At 41.4% G+C, this 22064-nt stretch overlaps 1 protein-coding gene across 8 annotated transcripts in view; it reads right to left on the bottom strand.

Moving 5' to 3' along the window:
• The window catches only part of LOC106571309 (TGF-beta-activated kinase 1 and MAP3K7-binding protein 2), a 70264-nt gene extending 58434 nt beyond the window's left edge, over positions 1-11830 (bottom strand). For 4 of the 8 annotated variants that reach the window (XM_045695648.1, XM_014144226.2, XM_014144229.2 and 1 more), the window contains exon 1: positions 11516-11829. The gene's annotated coding sequence lies outside the window, so the exon portion shown is untranslated. Of the gene's footprint in view, positions 1-473; positions 519-11515 lie in introns of all 8 variants that reach the window. The other 4 variants (XM_014144230.2, XM_014144224.2, XM_014144225.2 and 1 more) reach the window with 3 other exon arrangements.
• Between the last annotated feature and the right edge of the window lie 10234 nt (positions 11831-22064).

Below are 22064 nucleotides of genomic sequence, written 5' to 3'. Positions count from 1 at the left end.
AAGTATTGTGTGTGTGTACATGGAGAAGGGGGGCGGCTCCCACCCAGAAACTTGTGCAGTCAGCTGCCTGCAGAGGAAACCATCACCAGTGTCCACGATCAGGTGCTAGCTACATTCCTCTAAACCATTCACTGTCACATCAGATAGATAGACAACTCCGCCAGCACCAGCATATCTATCTTGGTCACCACTATTTGGCTCAATTCCCCTCAAGGCTTTCCTGGCCTCCTCTCCTCTAAATAAATACAAGCTCAATGCCCTAATTCCACTGAATCCACCACCGCCATGTTGTCTTGTGTGGCTTCGGGTGGCGTTGTGGGGCCTTCATTTTAGCAGGGCTGCCTGAGAGCACAACAGAGCATGTCACAGAGTAGTGAGGGAGGGACAACAGTACAGGCACCACCTCACAACCCCTTACTGGTGCAGGATGAGAGACCCCACTCAGACTGCAGTCAGGCCCCAATATTACACACCTGGGAGGAGACTCGGGAGAGAAGGGGGTTCGCAGTGTCCTTGAGCTGCAAGGAGGAGGAATGGAATTAACTGTACAGACTGACTGATGCTAGTATGATAAACTGGCACCACAATTCATGAAAAACAAATATCTTTCAATTTATGAGGACAAGCAAGCTATCAGTTAGCATCGTCAATGCTGCTATTATTTCTTTGGCATTCCTTCTGCATTGACAATGGAGTGTCTTATTCAGTGTAATTAAATATGAAGGGGAGGATGAGGTGCCAGTTGGCTAGCGTGAGAGTTGAGGTGGTTATCACAACTGTCCCTGACAAGAGGAAGTGTTTGTATGTCACGCACACATATCCTGCCACAGTGTCTGGCTGCAGTCTCCTTAATCCCATGGTGTGCAATGTTATGATCACTGCTGCTCTGTCTTCCTGTGTGTGCAACCTGTCATTCAAACTGTCCGAAAGGAGATGACAACAGAATGACTACAGATACTGCATATATCATAGCCCCCCTTTTCTCCAAAACCCACTGGACTATTCCAAGTCCATTGACCTACCGCTTGCTCATAAATGAAAACTGGAAAGTCATTGCTTAAAGGGCATTTCTGCCACTTTCAACCTCATATTTATTCACTCCAGCACCATACCAGTGTCTACATATGTGAAAACAGCGTATTTCTATGATCTGAGGTTAAAAAGAAAGAAAGGTGATATTCAAAACCTGCAATGAGTTTTTAGCCAGAGGGAAGGTATTTTCTTACTCCCCACGTCACCACGAATCTTACAGTGCTTGAAAATCACAGTTTTTTAAATGTTTTAACTTTTGTTGATGTAATCGGGTAGAACTTTTTAACTTTATACTTCTTTCTACAAAAAGCGGAAATATCCCCTTGTCACATACACTATATATACAAAAGTATCTGGACACCCCTTCAAATTAGTGGATTCGGCTATTTCAGCCACACCTGTTGCTGACAGGTGTATAAAGTAGAGCAGACAGCCATGCAATCTCCATAGACAAACATTGGCAGTAGAATAGCTCAATGACTTTTAACGTGGCACTGTCATAGGATGCCACCTTTCTAACAAGTCAGTTCGTCAAATTTCTGCCCTGCAAGAGCTGCCCCGGTCAACTGTATGTGCTGTTATTGTGAAGTGAAAACATCTAGGAGCAATAACGGCTCAGCCGCGAAGTGGTAGGCCACACAAGCTCACATAACAGGACCGCTGAGTACTGAAGCACGTAGCGTGTAAAAATTATCTGTCCTCAATTGCAACATTCACTACCGAGTTCCAAACTGCCTCTGGAAGCAACATCAGCACAATAACTGTTCGTCGGGAGCTTCATGAAATGGGTTTCCATGGCCGAGCAGCCACACACAAGCCTAAGATCACCATGCGCAATGCCAAGCGTCGGCTGGAGTGGTGTAAAGCACGCCGCCATTGGACTTTGGAGCAGCGTAAACGCGTTCTCTGGAGTGATCAATCACCCTTCACCATCTGGCAGTCCGACGGACGAATCTGAGTTTGGCGGATGCCAGGAAAATGCTACCTGTCCCAATGCATAGTGCCACCTGTAAAGTTTGGTGCAGGAGGAATACTGGTCTGGGACTGTTTTTCATGGTTCGGGTTAGGGCTGGGCGATATGGGCAAAATATTATATCACGGTATTTAAAAAAAAAAAATACGGTATGATGGTATTTTATGTTTTTGAATAAATAAAAGTTCTAAATTTGCTTTATTTTATTTTGTATTCTTTTTATTTAACCATGAAGGGCTCATTGAGATTTGAAATATCTTTTTCAAGAGCTTCCTAGTCAAGATAGGCAGCACCAAGTCATTACACAATTACAGACAGACAACATGAAAAACTACAAGTAATCTGGTAAAAACCATAGCATTCAACAAAATCATAAAACAGCAAATTAAAACATTGACAGGTCATGGAATCAGCCTCAAAATCCTTCATCAGTGATTTAAAAACACCAATCTGGACAAGTTCTTCCAGTTTAAAAGTATTTTGTAAGGCGTTCCAAGCCAATGGCGCAGAGTACATAAAAGCCCTTTTACCAAATTCAGTTCGGACAATCGGAACAGTTAGCAGGATAAAGTCCTGCGAACGAAGAGAGTACCACCACATTTCTGAACAATAAAAATGGCCAAATTAAATGGTAGTAAACCCAAAATGGCTTTGTAAATAAAAGTATACCAGTGACTGAGCCTACGAGTGACTAGAGAAGGCCAGCCAACCCTGCTATATAAAGTGCAGTGGTGCGTAAGGGTTTTGCAGTTTAAAATAAATCCCAATGCGCCATGGTAAAGGGTGTCAATTGATCTCAAACACTGAGCGGAAGGATTCATATATAAAATATCCCGATAGTCTAGTAAAGGCATAAATGTAGCTGATACTAGCCTCCTTCTGGCTTCAAAAGAAAAACAGGCCTTATTCCTAAAATAAAATCTCAACTTCAGCTTCAATTTTTTTGTAAATTGTTGAATATGAAATTTAAAAGAGAGGCCATCGTCAATAAAATTCCAAGATATTTATTTGAGGTTACACTCTCAATCTCATTGCCCTGACAGGTAGTAATAGGTCAAAAGTTCAGAGGTCTATTTCTTCCTTTAGAAAACACCATTAGTTTAGTTTTGTCAGTATTGAGGATAAGCTTCAACTGACACAAGGTATGTTGAACAGTATAAAAATCAGTTTGCAAGTTCTGGAAAGCTTTTTTGAGAGACGAGGCACAACAATAAATAATAGTATCATCAGCATAAAAGTGAAGTTGCGCATTTTGCAAATTTTTGTCAAAATGATTTATAGAAATAGTGAATAAAAGGGGACCAAGTACAGAGCCCTGGGGCACACCATTACAGACAGACAATTTAACAGACATGAGCCCATCAAATTGAGTGCACTGAGTTCTATCAGACAGATACTGCAACTGCATGCTCCGAAAGACCTACACTCGACAATCTCTGCCTCAGTATAGCATGATCAACTGTATCAAAAGCCTTAGAGAGATCAATAAAAAGTGAGACACAGTGCTGTTTTTTGTCAATTGATACATAAAATAGTATTTAAAAATTCATTTAGCTGTTCACTCACAAGGGTTTCAAGTATGTTCACCAGGGGTGACAGCTTTGAGATTGGCCTATAATTTTTTTAAAGAGTTGGATCTCCCCCTTTTAAAAGTGGTGGAAGAAATGCTGATATCCAGATTTTTGGAATTTCCTTACATTCCAGGGTTAGATTGAATAGATATGTAAGTGGTTCAGCTATGAAATCAGCAGCCAGATTTAAAAGCAGGGATCAAAAAGATCAGGACCTGCAGGCTTTCTCTGATCTAAGGATTTCAGGGCTTTATGTACCTCCTGCACTGAGAATGGCAAAAAGCTAAGTTTGACCAGCTCTCGCTGGTTCATCCACACAGGGTTGTTCAGAGACAGAGGAAACTGAATCAAACAGCTTACCAGATGATACAAAGTGCTAATTGAAACAATTCAGCATTTCAGTTTTGTCATTTACAGCAACAAAGTCCTTCAATACAGATGACGGTAATTCATTAACATTACTGTTTCCAGACATAAAGTTAATAGCTTTCCAAAACGTTCTAGGGTCATTCAGGTTATCAGAGGTAAATGATTTCTGAGTAGTAAGAGATCCTAGGGTGGCAACACATACATTCTAAGTGATTTCAATGAGTCTTTCTCCATTCTGATTGTTTTATACTGTTCAATTCAACTTCAACCCCAACATAAGTCATAATTTTCATCAATTTCTGCATTTGAGATCATTTCCACACTGCAACGTAGGGCTGCACGATATGGGCAAGCAATCTGGGCCTTATTTTTAACCAAATGTTGCAATTTGACTTGCGATTTAGAGCAAAACACTTAACTTTTGGAATCATGGGAATAGAATGTCTGTTCTAATTATATAGTTATAATATAATAGTGGGCACTTTTAATACAGTGTTGTTTGACATGACAACGAATTAAAATGCCAGGGATGACTTATTGTGACAGGGTAGGAACTAATGTGTTGATAGATTATAGGGTCCCCTAGGAAACACCTTTGGCTACATTGAATGTTTTCTCTTAGCTACTTCACGTAGCTAACATATTCTTACTTTGCATTTACCTCTTTAATTTAGAAGACACTGTTGCACAAACAACATGCTGATTTAGGTCTACACCATCACTGGTATTATCAGGCTGTATAGCTAATTACGTTTGCTCTTACTCAGTAGATGTATTAGCTAGCTAGCGATTAGCATTAGCGGCTAACAATCAGAGGCTAACAAGATTTAGGAACAACTTGCTAAGAAAAGACAAACTAGCTGTTTGCAGAAGTAAGAAACACAAGCTAATTGTGTAATTATAGTGTAATTATATAATGCTAGTAGATTTATATTAAGAAGCAAAGTGAGAACTGCATCATTGTCATCAACATTGTTGCATGTGCTGCATTGACCATGCAGACTGAACACAAGTGTCTTGTGGTTGAGGAACATCAAATGCGCTCCTTAAAGGACAGGGGGCGGGGCTAGGTCTGTGTGGAAAGCGGTATAGAAAGAGCGGAGAGAGACGACTCAAGTAGCGAAGTAAACTATTAAAATGGACATTACACTCTGCATATCACATTTAACAAACCAAACATTCAAATACCATTATAGAGTGTAAAGTAAAAACCCAAACCGATCCGTGCATCAATACCGGTATATCACAAAAAACGGTATACCGCCCAACCCTAGTTCGGGCTAGGCCCCTTAGTTCCAGTGAAGGGAAATCTTAACACTACAGCATACAATGAATGACATGCTACACGATTCTGTGCTTTGTGGCAACAGTTTGGGGAAGGCCCTTTCCTGTTTCAGGATGACAATGCCCCCGTGCACAAAGCAAGGTCCATAAAGAAATGGTTTGTCGAGATCGGTGTAGAAGAACTTGACTGGCCTGCACAGAGTCCTGATCTCAACCCCATCGAATACTTTTGGGATGAACTGGAACGCCGACTGCGAGCCAGGCCTAATCGCCCAACATCAGTGCCCGACCTCACTAATGCTCTTGTGGCAGAATGGAAGCAAGTCCCCGTAGCAATGTTCCGACATCTAGGAAAGCCTTCCAAGAAGAGTGGAGGCTGCTAATGCAGCAAAGGGGGGACCAACTCCATATTAATGCCCATGATTTTTAAATGACGTCCACAGGTGTCCACATACCTTTGGTCATGTAGTGTATGTATGTGCTGGAGATAATGAAAATGAAGTTGAAAAGTGGTGGAATTGCCCTTTAAGTGCACAATAGAGCATTTCTCTAACAATGCTAAATAAACATGTCTCGAGACTTGCACTCCTGTCTTTCCAAACATCCCTTTTTAACACACGAGTCTGCTCTGTTTTTAATTACTTTAAATGCTACATCCAAAGAAACCCAGCTGAGGCACTCTCCTATATTTCTTTAATTGATGGTTGTGCTACTATCCTATTTCATAGCAGAGTTCCTCCTGGGCTGTGTCCCAAATTGCACCATATACCCTATATAGGGCCCATAGGGCTCTGGTCAAAAGTGGTACACTATGTAGATAATAGGGTGCCATTTGGGATGTAAATGCAGCAAGGGAAAGGAACATTGAAAAACACTTAATTAGCAGAAAAAGCATGCTCTCTAATTATTCTTCTGTTTTCTATGCTGATTAAGTGCTTGTGTTGCTGAGGATGGCTATTTTAGGAACATTGGTTCCACTGACTGAACTATTTACAAGTTTGTCAAAGTGTGCTTCCCAAATGACACCCTATTCCCTATATAGTGCACTACTTTTAAAATAGTGCACTATATAGGGGACAGGGTGCCATTTGGAACGCAGCCAAAGACATTCAGCAGAACTAGACTATCTATAAAAAAACATATGGTTCCCAAGTGGATACAGTACCTACTATAGGAAAGTTCTGGTTTGAATACGACATGTTACATTAGGGGCTCAGCCGACTGAATACAAATTGAAGGAGGGTGTGCTGATTTCAGTTGAGGCCAAACTAGGCTAATTTGAAAAAGAGAAGATGCATTGATTTGAGTAATGGGACTGATTTTAGGGGAAAACACACTGTCATGATTTAAGGAGGAGAATGCAGACTGATTTAAGTAGTGGAAAATACTATCCAAGGTCAAGCAGGGGGGCAGAGTGCACAGTCTCGCTATAGGATGTGGTGCACACTTCTCCCATTTCCTGAGGCAACAGATACTAAAAAGGCAGCTATGCTATAATAACACCTTTGACTGCACACACAGCATGTTGAGCACCCAGAGGCATGAACACAGAACCAACAAAGTGTAACTGAATCTCTCACAGCATTTACAAAAGCAAAGTGGTTGCGGGGGTGGCAGTACAATGGTTAATTGTGTTTTCACCTGATCATGGTATAGTTTATACAATTTCTAGGCATGAAGCAATAAACCACAACCAAGGTTACTTCCTCCCTGTCAGTGAGCAAAAAGTTAATACCTCTCACCTCTTTCAAAACAGCTGACTACAGCATGTGCCGTAACAGGCAAACAACTCATCCTTTATGCACCAAAGACATCCACAGAGAGGTTGAGCAAGTTCACTCACATAAACACATCAACAATTCTTGAGTCATAGGCCTATACCTAAAGTCTCAACTCAAGCTATAACTAGTCCTTAAAAGTCAAATCATCACTTTAATAACACGTTTAATTGGTCCTATTCAATAATTAATGTGAATGCGGAGAGAGGACAACAAACCAAAAGGTAATAAACAATTGCATTTCCTGAGTCAGAGATAAATATGTGATGTTCACATCAAACAGATCCTAGAACTGGCAGAATAGAGAAAGAGAGAGAGACAGAGAGAGACAGAGAGAGAGAGAGACAGTTACAACACTGTATATAGACATAAGATGACATTTGAAATGTTTTGGAACTTTTTTTAGTGTAATGTTTACTGTTTTTTTAATTGTTTATTTCACTTTTGTTTATTATTTATCTCACTTGTTTTTGGACTGTAAACATATGTTTCCCATGCAAATAAAGCCCCTTAAATTAAAATTGAATTGAGTGAGAGCCAGAGGCCCTGTGCTCCTGTCAACACCATATTCCCTACATAGTGCGCTACTTTTGACCAGAGCCCTACATTTGACCAGAGCCATTTGGGACACATCCAGAGACAGAGACACTGTGGTCCTGTCAGTGTGCTCTGGTAGAACAGCCTGGAGACCTCATGGTTGTGCTCAGTCACACAAAAGGAGCTGGCCCATTACTACTGATGACTGAGACCTTTCTTCTTCAATTCAAGCAAATGAAGGAGAGCAAAAAAATGATGCTGTGTGAATGTTTTGATTTTGCTAAAATCAGAGAGCTAACTAGATTAGCTGCTTTAAATGACACAGTTGTTAAGAACTATTTATTCTGTCACTGTGAGGATTGTTCCGTCATAACCTTGTGTTACTCCCCAATTTCACGACTTAGTTATAAACCCCATTTCTTAAAGATTCACTCTTTAGCAATGTCCTTCTCTTATCTAGTAAAATGTGTAAACGTGTGGTGGTTCTACTGTTTTGGTTTATGTCATGTTACAATGTTGTGTTTACTGTTTTTTGTAAGTAAAAAATAAACTCTAACCACACTTCGCCTCAAGTGGTTGGAATCCGTTGAACTGAGCGATTACTTGCAGCGGACCCTGCAAAACCTACCACAATGGTATTCCAACAATGTGTCAAATAACCTTATCAACGTGTAATGATTCAGTAATGCAAAGTGTCTCTTGCAACTAGGCTCTAATGGTGGTGGAGTCAGTCCACGTAACCTTTGCAGTGTCATACTCAGTCGATGCATGCAATTTAACCACTGAACTGGAAAGTCCACCATGTGAAATGGGAGGATTCCATTTGAAGCTAAGGAGTTTAGAGAGCTGCTTTACCAGGGGGAGGGGGGTTCAACTGAGTCTCTCTTCCTGACAGCCAGGCAGCCACACACAGGCCAGGGTGGGGGAGGGTTAAAGCCAGAGGCTCTGTCTCTCTCTTCCTGAGACAGACTGCTGCACTTGGCATAATGTGATGTATCCTTATAGTGTACTTACTACGTACTGCTCTCGTGGAGATAAGGCAACATGACTATAACAAGCAATATGAAACCAATCAATAAAACATTAGTGTCCACCTGGTAGGGTAATTGTGATGCAACATTTTACCAGAACACTCCAACTACTTCACAGGGTAGCTATTACTGATAAAACTATGAACAGGACAGAAAAACACTCTGGTGGCAAAATCAACAAAATCCAGTGACTGACAGATAGGAAGGTAAGCCAGCATGACTTCCTAGGTTAAATGTCCTCTGTACTGTTGATCCAAACAACTAGCACTTGTACTCAAGCTAGAATACTCATATAATTATCCCTCCCCCTGCCTAGTCAAAAAAACAGCCCCTCTCTGGCTGGCAAGGGGTTGTTGTGCAAATGATAAACCTCAAAACCAGTCTTTCAGGAGAGAGGATTCCAGTCTTGGCAATAATGAACCATAACATTTTGAAACACCATGCCATTAAAGATACAACAGCAACAGGAACTGAATATTAGTCCATGAAATAAAAAAGCACGCCAATGCATTTTCTTTGTTTTTCAGATTTGGTTGACTAACATCTACCTACCTTGTCCAATGTGTGTTTGCAAACGGCACATTTGGAAACTAAGCAGGGAGACAACACTTTGACCGTGAGCTTGCAAACAACATCAAACAACTTCATTCTTATTCACTAACTCAACACTGTATATAAATGTTCAGCCTAATCTCCCTTCATTCACCCTCACAAAACACCAAGTCATTGAAGAAATACTGTGCTCCACTCCCTGCACTTTCAAAATAATTGAAAAACTGAATGTACAACTTTATTATCTCTGATGAAGACCTACACAGAACATCCATCCACTCCAGTCATCGTCTTGTTAGAACTTGTGATTTATCTGTGGATTAGCACTTATCAGAGTAAAACGTGAAACTATCACCCCCAAAGAGTGGCAAATCAGCAGGCCTTTCTCAGCGAGCGACATATATTTGCCCAGCTACAGGCACACATGGTTTCAGTTAGGGGTCTGCACCTATAAACAGTTGGCCATGTCAGCTTATTGGTCAGGAAGTTCAATGTTGACTGCAAGTCAAGACAGGCACAAGCTGCTAATGAATGATACTCTACCCAAACCACTATCAGCAACACCAACACAACCATTGGAGACCAATAGAGAAGAGATTCTAGAAAGCCTAGTAGAAATTTAAATGGACTGCACTAGACCCTTTACAGCCAGGCTATTAACAAATCACTGTTAAATATTTTAACTTTGTAGCAAAAGGAATACCACAAAGGAACATTCAGGCATTTACTTTTAATACATGGAATATCAGGAAAACCACACAATTATTTGGAAGAGAGTTAAATCAAGAGAGCTGAATTAATAGCCTATATGGACAAAAATAGGGCAAGATAACAAGATGGTCCTTGTGTGCAGTGACAACTACTATGCATGGAGATAGTATCCATGTTGTGTATCCATAAAGTTAGCGTGGTTGAAGGCTGAGCTTCATACTCCAAATGATTGATTTGCCCTAAATATTCAAAAACAAGAGCCTTACAAGGGGAATATTGTTTAATTCCAAGTGAGCAACAACAATCTGTGCTTAAAACAGTTACTGGCTGACATGTAGCCTATAAAGGCCAGGGCACGTGATAAAGTATTCATTATTTTGAAAGACACGATGAGCAAAGTGTGCACAAATACATTAAACCATTGCAAACAAGGCCTGAACCATTTATGTATTTGTAGATAATTATAGTTTGTTAAGGTAAGATAGTAAATATATTATTATTTTAATGTGTCAAACCCACCTCCCACACATGCTCCCCTGCACCTTTCCATATGAAAGCTGTCAAACCTCTCATCTGAAATACTCCTGAAGGGACATTTCAATACATGGGTCAAATCTCCTCAGATGATCAAACTAAGTGATTACATTCACTTTAACTAAGAAATATATCTGTATCACATAAGTGAGCGAACAAACAATTATAAAATGATATAGAATAACATATAGCCTAATTGAGAGAATGTGCAAACATATTTCATATAAGTTACATAGAAGGGAAGGAGAAAGTACAGGGCAGGCTACTGTTATTGCGTTTGACACCTCAAGGTAATTCAATTCGTGCAGCAATACAATTCATAACATGTAGTCTACAGGAGACTTTCGATTAGCCTACTTATTAAATTGGGCCTGTGCTATGCCATTCGGAACTCCTAATATGTCTCTAGGCAATATTTGGGGAGGCCCATCAATGCAGCGGATAGGATAGACAGGCCATCATATAATTGTAAAGCAATGTTTTACACATTTATATGCTGGCAACAACTGCAGCTAACTTGTTAAATTTAGGAAGCATCAAACGTCCGGGTAAATTACCAGACGAACTATCGCTACTTGCGAGCTACTATTTTAACTACGTTACCGAGCTAACTAACTTTTTGAAAACTATTTCCAAAAAATAAATCTAACTTCTTTGAAGTCACAACACTTGATATAATCATATTGGCATTATAACGGCCGTGTTACAATTTAGTTGTGCACTCGGAACACCATGGCTGACGAAGAAATTTTGCAAGAACTCTCTATGGAAAAATGTAGCGACTATACTGTAGCCTGTCTAAGCTACAAAACATGCACGTCAGCTTTAAAATGAGCGGGCTATAAATGCAAGGTTTACAGCTAAATTTTATTACAAATGTGTAATAACATATGCATGCTGGACACAACAAATCGCACATAGCTAAACGAAATAGCTCGCCAGATGCAGTCAAAAACTTTTTCACACCTGAAAAGCCGACAACAGAAAGTTTGTTCTTCGTTTTCTACTTACCAGAGGGATGTGCTCGCACATACATTTCGAACATGTTAGTAGGGAGTTGTTAGACCGAATTTTCATTTACAGTAACTCAACTACAACTTCAACCACTTCTGGTTCTGGGCCTATTCTGAAGCATTCGCTTACCGTCTCCGCCGCCGCTCCCCGGGCCACCTTCAACACCCGAAACTCAGCCACCGAATCTCCCACAGGGCCGTGGTGCTGAAAGAAAAGCGGCGAGGTGGACTTCGTAGACGGAGTTTCTACGGTACCCAGGCCTTCTCTGTTTTGACTCGAGTGGGGGGTTACTACAGCCCCCGCTGTTTCAGAGACACGGGAATTCTTTTGACAGCTCTTCTTCTTTACCCCCTCTACTCCCCCCTTAATTTCTCTTTTCTTACTTCCAACAGATACGAATCAAAATACTTGTCACAGAATATGGCGGCTGCACAAACGAGCGCCTATCGCGAGACTTTCATTTTTCCTCTTAGGGGAAAGTTATGTTAGGGGAGAGGAAGTATGATTGCTAAATCCTCTGTAGAAGCAAAGACAGAGAATGAACAGTTTGTGGTAATATTATTGGAATGGAAACTATCAACAGACGTGTGGGAGGAATACAGGTGGGGGTTAGGTCTGTGTCACTGAGTCTCATGGAACAACAGAGAAAATTAGGTCACAATAGTTATGTGCTGCTATAGTAAAAATACTGTAAATTGGTAAGTACACACCCACAATGATATCTCACCCATAATAATAATACACACCCATAATATCTAAAAAAATTTATCCAACAGACAAAACAGATTGTAAGTGATTTTGTAAACAAAAAATGATGTCCAGAATAACACCTTCTAAAAAAAAAAGCTTGTTTCAGCTGGTGGTCAGCTGTAAGCAGGTCCTCCCCTCAGACAGCTATACTAAAGCTCGGAGCCAGTGGGAGGTTATAATGGTCATGTGGGTGGTCACTGTGTGTTTTTGCCCCCCAAAGAGGAGTTCCGAGACCTACAAAAGAGCAAGGAAAAAAACGAATGTTGCACTGTGTTCTGCGAAGGGTTCACTTCAGTGGTTATTGAAGACATAAACATCTTGCTTTACTGTAAGTCTGTAGGTATTTCTATACTTATTGATCCCCACCCCATTTATATAAAAAAATGTATTTTGGTAATTTAGCAGAGTCTCTTATCCAGAGTGACTTACAAGGGCAATTGGGGTTATGTGCCTTGCTCAAGTGAACATCGGGAAATACTCAGACATTCAAACAGGCAACCTTTCGGTTACTGGCCCAATCACTAAGCTACCAGCCGCCATTCCTCATCAGGCTTACCCTCATGACATGATTTTATGTAGTGAGAGCATTCACACTTCAGAGATGGAACAAAACTATTCAGTGTTAACACAACTTGAATGACATGCCAAACTCTCCCCTAATTGAACTGGGAAGTGGAAGTGGGGATTTAACATTCCTGGTACCTGTCATGGTTAATGAGGACATGTGGGGGTGAGGAGGAGGTCAATAGGGCTGTGTGGCTTATTAGGGGTTCACTTTGGGCAATCAAGTGTTTAGGGGGCATCATTCACACATTGGGCTTGTTTGATTTCGACTGCATTGCAATCAGCGACTGCCAACTAACTGATCTACAAATCACCTTGCATAATAAATAACTACTCATTATTATTTGTAGATCAGTGAGTCAGTCACAATTTACTCACGACTCATCAACGATTTCATGCTCTGGAACACAGCCACTCACTCCTTCAGAGAAGAACATGGATGGGCAGCTACAGATATAGGATCTTTATTTTATCGATCTTTTGTTCCTGATCATTTTCTGCACAGCAGGAAATTCAAATCTGTAGTGTACTCAAGGTTTAAAAAGGCTTCTAAAGTTTGCAATTTCCACTTTAAAACGTCCAACTTGATTTGCATCAACCCCTACTGTCACGGATCTTTCCGGAACTTTCATTATGCACACCTGGCCCCTATTCCCACTGATTGTATTTGTATATATGTGCCCTTTGTTCACCATGGTTTTTTCGATTATTGTTACATTGTCCGTTGGTTCGTGTGAGTACGTGTGCTGTGTGTTTTGGCTTTCGTGCCATTGTGGATTGTGCAGATGATTACTTGTCTCGTCCCGTGTGTTAATCATTGTGCGCTTGTGTTATTTATTCGAGGTACTCCTCGTTCTTTTGTTTGGGTTTCAACCCTGTGTTTTGTACAGTGTTTGTTTGGTCTTCGTCCCTGTGCCTTTACATGGCACGCCGTAATTTGGTTGTAATAAAAACCCTATTACACATTCCTGCGCCTGTCTCCCAAATTATTCATACCAACGTGACAGAATAATCGACCATTAAGGGAGACAGCGGGAATGGCCCGTCCGACGACGCTGTGACTGGTCCGTCCGGCGCCACCGCAACTTCAGCAGCTGCAACTGGCCGTCCGATGTCGCCACAACTTCAGCAGCTGCAACTGGCCCGTCCGACGACGACACAACTTCAGCAGCTGCAACTGGCCCGTCCGACGACGACACAACTTCAGCAGCTGCATCGGGTCCTGATTGACCTGCACTGCGGTTCCTGTACTTGTCCTCCAGCGCAGGTGTCATCCCGGATCCCTCCAGAACTGTGTCATTACGCACACCTGGTCCCCATTTCCCTGATTGTAATTGTATAAATGTGCCCTTTGGTTCACCATTGGGCTGTCGATTATTGTTACAATGTCCGTTGGTCGTGTGAGTACCTGTGCTGTGTTGTTTTGGCTTTCATGCCACTTGTATTGTGCAGATGATTACGGGTTTCATTGTGTGCGTGTTACGGATCTCGCCCCGATGTATTTATTCGAGGTACTCCTGTCTCTTTTGTTTGGGTTTCAACTATGTGTTTTGTATACATGTTTGTTTGGTCTTCGTCCCCGTGCCTTTACATGGCATGTTGTAATTTGGGTAAATAAAAAACCCTATTACTCATTCCTGCACCTGTCTCCCGATCCCTTTCTACCAACATGACACCTACAAAAAATGTCCATTAATTATAATCCACATAATAATTCACATTTCCTGTTAAGATCCTACATCTGTATGACAGGACTGGGGGTCACATCTATAAATCATCATAGACTGTGTCACTAGACTGTCACCCTCCTCTCCTCCCAGGAGATTGTAAACAGATCTATACAGGACAGGTCCTCCTGGGTGAAACTACTGTTTCCACTTTCTGGGTGCTCTATGTGCTGTTCTGTGTCAGTTAGTCTGCCCTCAGTGTTAAATTAGATGGTTGAATGTGTCTGTGAGGACATCATAAACAGGTGTCCCATTTAAGTTTTTTACAACTTAATTGATGTGGACCGAGTCTATTGCTCTGTTGCATTAACCCACACATGGGGTAAGTGGGAAAACAGACGCTTGCTGAATCCTCTCGTGAAAAAGGACGGCGCATTTGTTCTTCAGTGGACTGGGTGGAAACATATGGCATCTCGTGTGTCTGCGTAATGGAGTGACTCACACACACTCACTCAGTCTTACACGGCACACACACACACACACACACACACACCACACTGTGGCCCCTGTTATCTGCACAGACCGTGACCTCCTGACTCTGGGGTCTAGTGAGTGGAGCCAACTGAGCTGAAAGCCCCGAAGCACAGACAAAATCCTCCCTACTCAGCCCTTTCACAGAGTATTCATTTCTGTTAACAATGGCTGATACACACATCTCTAAGTCCTCACCCCCCATGTGTATGTCAAAGGGGAGGAGCAGTCCGTGAGTCAGCAAAAGATTATAAAAAATACTTCCAAAAATGTGGGAACGTTTTAAAATGTCTTTACCAGTTTAAGCAGTGACTTTGTCTCATTCTGTAAGTGCCATGTGTGGGATGCAGGTGGACACTGTACACTGCATTGGCAACTCCCAGTCAAAGACCCAGAGGGAAGGGAGTGGCCCTGGCTGTCCTCCCTGGCTGTCGCCCTGCCTCGCGTCACAGTGAAGAATGTGTCACAGAATGTTATAAGGAGCTTTACACTGTTACCAAATCACTCCCTTCTCATGCACATGCTGTACTGGTCTGGTGCACACAGATTATCACAGTGAAAACTTGATAGGGGGGCAAGAGGGGAAAAGTGCAGCTCATGCAAAAAAAATACAGTTTCTGTCCCCCAAAAAAGACTTTCTGTACCAAAAAATACTTTCTGTCCCCTAAAAAAGACTGTTTCTGTCCCCCAAAAAAGACTTTCTGTCCCCCAAAAAAGACTTTCTGTCCCCCCAAAAAAGACACACCACTACATGTGGTGGTGCTATGTGCTGTGTCGCGCTTCTTGGGAAACAAAGCTGGCCACCCACATTCCTGGCATGGAAAGAGGTCCTTTTCTCACGGTCTGAGTACAGCCTGTCACGGGTCAACAGTGGAGATTTAGCTTGCAGCGGCAGCGGGTCGCCACTCATTGTTCCACTCCAAGCAAACTTTAGGCATCCAATGTGGCAATCCAGTGTCCACTGACCTTGCAGCAGGTATAGTTGCTCTCCTACTAGCAAGTGTGAAACAAGGCTTGAGGAAGAGGGTGCTTAGGGGGCGAAGGGCTTGTGGGTTGTGTGTGTGTGTGTCTTAAGGGGAGGCAAAGGGGGAGGTGGGGACAGGAATGTTACCCGGTCCTCTTCAGTGATCATCAACTCGAGGGGGTGTAGGACGGAACATTCTAAGCACAGAGAAACTGACACCCTTGTAGCTTGCTCAGAATTCTCCCTTAAGAGTTTTACAGAGCACGAACAGTACTTATAGGTATAGGGAGAATTTGCACTCCATATCAGTTTTCAGTATCTAACCAAGCAATAATACAGTATGCTTAGTAAGTGCCTGATGTTGTTATAACAACGTAATAAGATATCACCAAATATCTATTAGAGTTTATTAATGATAATGAATTTGGGTTTTAATTCAACAGCTTTGAACTGGTTTCTAAAATCTTTGTCCATATGCCAGCTTTAACCAATAAAACCAATAAATTGCAAGACTTTGCATGAGTTTAAATGGGTGTGAGAACATTTCTGTTGTCAAACATACCCACCAAGCAGTGCGGTGCCTCTGCAAACAGCAGAGTGGAGTGGCTGAGATCCAGACGTAGATCTGCTGCGCACCCCAACGAAGTCAGCCTGACCTTCTGTAGATCAGCCCAGCATTCCTCCCTCCCAACCTGAGGGGACTGAGGAAACACACTCACAACTACCAGAGACTGTTTCTTGAGAGGGCACACACAACCAGGAACCATCATCTCTCCCCTGGGATGTTCCCAGAGGTTAGGCCCCTAGCCAAGCCCCATTGGGCTAGTATGATCTTCCCCCAAACAAGGAGGATGGAAACTTATTCTCTCTAGGTGACCTCGCCCTTCAGATTATTGCTCAGTGGCACTTCAAGCAGGGGACTTCTCATCCATAACTGATGCCCATGTGGCTCCCTTATAATACATTCTTAGAAAAAAGGTGCTATCACAGAGAGTTCTACATGAAACCCATAAAGGTTCTACCTGAAACCAAGTAAAGATTAAAGATTAGTAAAGATTAAAGATTAGTAAAGATGAGTAAAATGAAAAATACTGGGTAAACTCCAAAACTCAGACATCATTTACAAACTAAGCATGTGTGTTTGTTTAGTGAGTCCGCCAGATCAGAGGTAATAGGGATGACCAGGGATGTTCTTTTGATACATGCTTGAATTGGTCAATTTTTCTGTCCTGCTTAGTATTCAAAATGTAGCAAATACTTTTGGGTGTCAGGGAAAATTTATGGAGTAAAAAGTACATTATTTTCTTTAGGAATGTAGTGAAGTAAAAATGGTCAAAATATAAATAGTAAAGTACAGATACCCCCAAAAAACTATTTAAGTAGTACTTTAAAGTATTTTTACCTAATTACTTTACACCACTGGTTCTACCCGGAACCAAAAAGGGTCACATTATAGGCGAACTATGGAGGCAGCCGAAGAACCCATTTGTGTGGGTGGGGCACCTTAAGACAGAGTGGAAATGGGATCACATCTGTGTTAATACATTCTGCGGAGAACCCTCCAGCTCATACATTTCTCTAAGTGGTAGGACAAGTAATAAGTCAGGGGCCTGGGAGTTCACTCGGGTGTACTATAAATGCAATAGGGTGCTATCTGGGACACAGTCTCTGCTTGTTCACCCTCACTGCATGATTGATGTCAGTTCTCAGCTTGCCCTGCCTGCACTGGTCCCACTGTCGAGTCTCCAGCAGCCTCCAGCCTATAAAATGATCTTGAATGTGGCACCCATTTGACACATCTCATGGAATCCCATGCAGATAAATAACTCAGTGTTGATAGTGAATGTGAAAGGGCTTGATTTTTAAACACAGAACTATATAAACGTTGCAGGAAGTTTCATGAACAAAATGTATTTAAAACCATCCACAATTACCATATCTTCCCCTTTATCTTTCCAGGTGCGTGAAAAGGTACTGTGGGCAGACTCCAGAAAGTGGAAGCTGGTGAAATTTAGAAAAAAAACATAGTATTGCATTTGCTTTGATCATAGTTAGTTTATACACGGCTTAAGATAAGGTGTCTCAAAACCCCGTCCAGTCAGACTATTAAAAATGACCCCATAATGACAGTTTTCAATGTCACCGGACTGGATTGCAGCTGGAAAATCACACCATACAAATATACCCACTGATGACACCATGTGGGCAAACAAGAGAACACAGCTTACATTTGTTTTCTCTTCATCCGATGTGTACTGTATGTTTGTGAGCATGACCATAGTTGAGTATTTCAATATCCAGAAATCAAGATACTAAAAATCCAGTGAAATCTAAACCATGGGTCTTCACATTTGAGCCATGCATTCCAATTGACACAAGCATCCAAATTAACATTAATTGGCTCAAACAATAGGCTACGCTAGATTTAAATTGCTATGCCTGTAACGCCCTGGCCATAGAGAGGGGTTTTTTGTTCTTTATTTTGGTTAGGCCAGGGTGTTACATTGGGTGGGCGTTCTATGTTCATTTTTCTATGTTTTGGTATTTCTTTGCTTTGGGCCATGTGTGTGGCTCCCAATCAGGCACAGCTGAAGCTCGTTGCTGCTGATTGGGAGTCACACATAAGGAGCATGTTTTTCCTTTGGGTTTTGTGGGTAATTGTTTCTTGTTTAGTGTGTTTGCACCTGACAGGACTGTTGGCTGTCAGTTTTCTTGTTTTGTTTGTTATAGTGTTCTTTCTAATTAAATTGAAAGATGAATACTAACTCCGCTGCATTTTGGTCCATTCCTGAAGACAGCTGTTACAATGCCACAGACCCTGTGGATAGGATCCAATGACACAAAGTTATTAGACAGTGTTACACTGACACATCTCTCATACTCTAGTTGCACACACTCAAACTCAGGACATTGGAATGAGACTTGCTATCTGAAGCAAAATATATTTTATTACAATAGAGGATATAAAATAAATATACACAACTTTGATCTAATTTAACAGTGAAATTAGGACAAAGTAGCTAAAAGCCGCTTAAGAAATTTGTTATTTTTATTTCTTGCTCTGTGCCATTACCTTACTTATGAAAGCTATGGAACCACAATACATTTAGGCCATGTGTCTATTCTGAACGTCTTCTGTGTGCACACACACATTTCTACGCACACAAAATACACAGAAAATGCTTTAGAGTTGACAGACACCCACACCTGCAAAGCACTGTTGTTTCATGCCACGGAGCCTGGGGGATGTAGTGTAGACAGCAGAACAACAGAGTGGAACACTTCATGTCTTACTAAAACTGAGAGATGAGGAGTGCTCCGTGACATAAATATGTACAAACAATTGTGTTGCTTTTTGTCTTTCTGTGAGACTTAAACGGCATGGTGAGAGTATAGCCAAACAGATATTTTCTTTCAAAACAGGAAACGCATACCATAAATGCTCAGGTTAAATGGGCAAATTGCCTTCATCTTGGAGGTCAGTGAGCACTAGCCTGAATTCCAGTCTGTTTGTGCTATCTTTCCAACTCCTTGTCACTCATTGTCATGCTAAACAATGAAGTTGGAAGAGCACAAACAGATCTGGTACCAGGCTAAGAGAGTGCCTCTCTACATGCGCAAGAGTCCTAAACAAACATCTCAGAAGGCATTTTGATGCATCACAGGAGCACTTTGCAAATGGAGTGTCTGTCTTTCTGTACATACTGTTGAGAAGGTGCCAATAAGTGCTTAAGTTCTAGATTGGAAAAGACAGAAAGACATGCAACAATGGGTATTAGTTATACTGTGTGTAAGAACTCCTAAAAAGAGCTTTATCTGGCTTATAACTTTCATTACCTGCCATATCTTTAGTGTCTAAACAAGAACAAATATATATACTTTTCATTTACCACAAAATATTTCCGCAATAACAGTGCATTAAAAGACAATTATCTTATCAATATGATTCAATGACAAATTATTAATCTGTTCGTATGTACAGCGTTTTAGTTTCAACAACGTGTTCGGAGAATATTGATTAGAAGAGAAAATGCTAAATCATTCTACGTTGTACTTTTTGCATTCATTAAATTCGAGATCGGATACATTGAACTCAAAGCTGATATTTAACTGCTTGCTGCCAAATTTTGGAAAGAACAAATTTAGTAAATAACAGACACTACATGAATATAAAAACCCAAAAATATATAGAAACAAACTCAAATGTACTATAAAAGAAGGCGTAGGACAAAGAGAAATAAACACGTCCTGAAAATCCCATCATGTGATGGCAACTTTAAACATAAACACTCAGACTAAAAAAGGCACTGTCCACACATAAAACATGCATTGTTTCAGTCCTGTAAAACTTATGAGGTGGTATAGATGTGAGAGAAAGTGCACTGGACTTTATAGACTGAATGTAAAAAACACAAACAAGCCAAGCAGCAGCGGAGGCAGATCTGATCACACTGAGAAAAGACACAGCAAAGGGAAACAAGCAAAAGGGACAATTGTAGCTCTAAATCCTCCAAATGTGCCAATACCATAATACATCAGAAACAAGATAACATGACGATGCACTACTTGATATCACACAGTCAGTATCTAACTAGATATGATTATTTCATGTTTATTGAGAAGAATTCACTTTTAAAAAACTGGGCGATATCAAGTTGACAAGCAAGTTTGTGGTAGAATGATAATCTTAGTGATTCAGGCTCTGTTGGACAGAAGTGCCCGTCTATATCTAGTCATGGGTATATATATATATATATATATATATATATATATATATATAGTTGAACTCGGAAGTTTACATACACTTAGGGTGGAGTCATTAAAACTTGTTTCTCAACCCCTCCACAAATGTCTTGTTAACAAACTACAGATTTGGAAAGTCGATTAGGACATCGACTTTGTGCATGACAAAAATAATTTTTCCAACAATTGTTTACAGACAGATTATTTCACTTATAATTCACTGTATCACAATTCCAGTGGGTCAGAAGTTTACATACACTAAGTTGACTGTACCTTTACACAGCTTGGAAAATTCCAGAAAATGATGTCATGGCTTTAGAAGCTTCTGATAGGCTAATTTACATCATTTGAGTCAATTGGAGGTGTACCTGTGAAAAGACCTCAGAAAATAAATTGTAGACCTCCACAAGTCTGGTTCATCCTTGGGCGAAATTTCCAAATGCCTGAAGGTACCACGTTCATCTGTACAAACAATAGTACGCAAGTATAAACACCATGGGACCACGCAGGCGTCATACCTGCTCAGGAAGGAGACGCGTTCTGTCTCCTAGAGATGAATGTACTTTGGTAAGAAAAGTGCAAATCAATCCCAGAACAACAGCAAAGGACCTCGTGAAGATGCTGGAGGAAACAGATACAAAAGTATCTATATCTACAGTAAAACAAGTCCTATATCGACATAACCTAAAAGGTCGCTCAGCAAGGAAGAAGCCACTGCTCCAAAACCGCCATAAAAAATCCAGACTACGGTTTGCAACTGCACATGGGGACAAAGATCGTACCTTTTGTACATTTACATTTACGTCATTTAGCAGACGCTCTTATCCAGAGCGACTTACAAATTGGTGCATTCACCTTATGATATCCAGTGGAACAACCACTTTACAATAGTACATCTATATCTTTTTGGGGGGAGGGTAGGGGGGGTTAGAAGGATTACTTAATCCTATCCCAGGTATTCCTTAAAGAGGTGGGGTTTTAGGTTTCTCCGGAAGGTGGTGATTGATTCCGCTGTCCTGGCGTCGTGAGGGAGCTTGTTCCACCATTGGGGTGCCAGAGCAGCTAACAGTTTTGACTGGGCTGAGCGGGAACTGTGCTTCCGCAGAGGTAGGGAGGCGAGCAGGGCAGAGGTGGATGAACGCAGTGCCCTTCTTTGGGTGTAGGGACTGATCAGAGCCTGAAGGTACGGAGGTGCCGTTCCCCTCACAGCTCCGTAGGCAAGCACCATGGTCTTGTAGCAGATGCGAGCTTCAACTGGAAGCCAGTGGAGTGTGCGGAGGAGCAGGGTGACGTGAGAGAACTTGGGAAGGTTGAACATCAGACGGGCTGCGGCGTTCTGGATGAGTTGTAGGGGTTTGATGGCACAGGCAGGGAGCCCCGCCAACAGCGAGTTGCAGTAAGTTGTAGAAATGTCCTCTGGTCTGATGAAACAAAAATAGAACTGTTTGGCCATAATGAC

The sequence above is a fragment of the Salmo salar genome, chromosome ssa15, assembly GCF_905237065.1.
Source record: "Salmo salar chromosome ssa15, Ssal_v3.1, whole genome shotgun sequence".
NCBI classification, from domain to species: Eukaryota; Metazoa; Chordata; class Actinopteri; order Salmoniformes; family Salmonidae; genus Salmo; species Salmo salar.
The sequence above is the reverse complement of the archived record's forward strand: the minus strand, read 5'-3'. Positions and strand labels throughout refer to the sequence as shown.